The sequence below is a fragment of the Ornithodoros turicata genome, chromosome 10 (assembly GCF_037126465.1).
Source record: "Ornithodoros turicata isolate Travis chromosome 10, ASM3712646v1, whole genome shotgun sequence".
Lineage (NCBI taxonomy): Eukaryota > Metazoa > Arthropoda > Arachnida > Ixodida > Argasidae > Ornithodoros > Ornithodoros turicata.
The window spans coordinates 9,764,237-9,766,953 of NC_088210.1; the positions used below are offsets into that span (position 1 = coordinate 9,764,237).

Consider the following 2,717-nt stretch of genomic DNA (forward strand, 5'->3'; position numbering starts at 1 on the left):
CTGATATACACTCTTAAAAATGAACTTCACCGCATAGCACGCTGCTAGCCAACCATCATCTCGAATGATATCGTTATCTGCCCTGATTTGTTGAAAACGGGGGGCGTACGCCTTTTTTGTGACGATTATGAACAGCATAAATTTCACAGAAAAGGCGTACGCCCCCGTTTTCAACAAATCAGGGCAGATAACGATATCATTCGAGGTGATGGTTGGCTGGGAGCGTGCTATGTGGTGAAGTTCATTTCGAAGAGTGTACGATTTCGACTGCTACTAAAATGTAAAATTTCTGTTGTCAAACGTTAAGTTGCGTAATCCAAAATATTTCTTAAAGGAGGACCACAGTAACGCCGGTACCTTACACACGAAGACGGCGTACCTCACTGCTTCTATTTGACCGCAATTAAAGCTCGCAGTCTGTTCTGCAGCTTTACCCCCACGGATAAAATCTACCTACCATGGGAGGTACCTATGGACATCGTAACATGTATTGTCATCAATCAGGAGAGCTACCTATGGAGGTAGGCTCCTTTACACAAACAGGAATACTAGAAGCGCACTATGCTGGAAGGCAGGATAACAGTAGTAATGTAACAACCCAAGATTTACACAGAAAATCCACGGCAAGTATTGCACATTTTACTTTAAATTATTTTAAAATTACTTTAAATTTTTTTTAAAAATTTAAATTTTTAAAATTTTGAAATTTGGCAAAATCTGACTCAGTGCAATACTTGTCGTGGATTTTCTATGTAAAACTCGGGTTGTAGGAAATAAAAAACTAGATAGAAAGGAAGCAGACAGTAGGAAATGATTTATTTGAAAATCAACGACGCCATCTTGAAGAAATCACGCCGGGGCGACTGGAGCACGACGGTTGCAGAGGCAGGTGGCACGCTAGTTCCAAGGCATCACACCAGATGGCGCCAGCATCGTAGCTCTATACGAGAAACACAGAGAACAAGAAAGTACTAGCGACACGTAAAAATGGCAACACTGCTCGACAAGTCTAAGCATGCCAGAGCGCGGGGAAAAGGCCTAACCGCTACTGCTAAACAGCACGGAGAAAACACTACACATTGGGGGAAAAGGCTTAAGGTAATCGACTAGGCCTAACCACAGCGTCACAACACTTCGCGGCTAACACAAGGCGGGAACCACACGATGGCAAACGTGCGTCAACAGGCTTGGACACCGCTAAACATGCGAGAAAAGGCTTAACACGAGCACGGTAAAACAACGCGCAAACATCGGTAAATCACTCACTTTTTTCCCCGCTGCGACGGAGCGTCCGCTCTCGTCGACAGCCAGGGATCAAGTGACGACGGAGCGAACGACCGCACGTCTTCTCCCAACGAGAGCCAGAGGTGGACTGACGTAAGCGCCACTCTACGGGTGCTACGCATGCACGCGCTCGTAGCGCCCTCTGCGCGCTCCTACCGCCACCTGCGAGAGGCTAAGAGAGAAGAGCATTCCTGCGCCCCCTGCTGGCCGTTCTCATTGGTCCAGACATCATCCTATTGTCTCAGGGCTACACTGTTTTTTTCCACTAATGCTCCTCTAGACAAGGTCAATCTGCAGTGAAGCCACGGTATGACGTCCTCATGCACCTGCGTGGCTCAAGGACGCGTGCGCTCTAGACAGGGGACCTATTATTTGTTGAATCACTATCCCAAGGTTATTTCCTTTATTCTTCTATAACGATTGCATAGGAAACTATTGCAGAAGAGCACCATGCACGAAAGCTGATCGTAGGAATTCCAAAGTCTTACTAAATGAGACTTGCAAAAGAACAAAATATCCCAACATGTAACCCCATCAACGGCTAATAAGAGGACTAGGCACTCAACAAATCAACGCGCGCAGAACTCAGGGCAGCATTATCGTCAAGACGACAATGTTCCTTGTCAAAAAAGACAAAATACAAAGCGTTAACAAAGGAAACCATGCATATCGGGGCATGTCAGGACACGTCAGGACAAATTCGCACGACTGTTGGGCAACACAGGAAAACGAACACTTGAACAGAGTGAAAAGACGCTCACTATCATCGGACACGTACACTACATTCCCTCATTGTAAATCCGCTCGTCACAAAATCCACCTGCATCGTCAAACACCACTCACCAGTGACGAACCACACATCCGCACCCCAGCAGAGGCAGACAGAACCCCACCTAAGCTACGCTCTTCTACTGACGATCAACGCAATTGCCAGGATCATAATTACCGTGTCTACATCCGCCAGAGTCCAAGAGAGAAGTGAATCCTTGCGTCCCCTTCAGGCCAGTCTCATTGGTCCAGACATCATCCTATTGTCTCAGGGCTACACAGTTCTTTTCCACTAATGCTCCTCTAGACAAGGTCAACCTGAAACAATAGTCTCTCGGTATGCGGTCAACATGCAGGTGCGTGGCTCAAGGACGCGTACGCTCTAGACAGGGCACCTGTTATTTATTGAATCACTATCCCTAGATTATTTCCTTTATTCTACTATAATGATTGCGTAGGGAACTATTGCAGAAAAACACCATAGACAAGAGGAGATTGTAGCATTTCATTCCCAAAGTCTTACTGTACAGGAAAAAAAAAAAAGGTTCAGCAAGACATAAAGTCACACACCTGTCCCCCTCGCGGTTACTCTCTGAACTAAATGAATCGCAAAATTATTCAGAATTGCTCTACTCCCATTCAAGGCAGCACTATCGTCAAGAATA

At 45.9% G+C, this 2,717-nt stretch overlaps 1 long non-coding RNA gene across 1 annotated transcript; it reads right to left on the reverse strand.

Moving 5' to 3' along the window:
* Window positions 1-797: 797 nt before the first annotated feature.
* Window positions 798-2,221, reverse strand: LOC135371002 (uncharacterized). The gene is made up of 2 exons (XR_010415487.1): window positions 1,267-2,221; window positions 798-940 (listed from the first exon to the last, which is right to left on the reverse strand). It is a non-coding gene; the product is annotated as an uncharacterized LOC135371002 (long non-coding RNA).
* Between the last annotated feature and the right edge of the window lie 496 nt (window positions 2,222-2,717).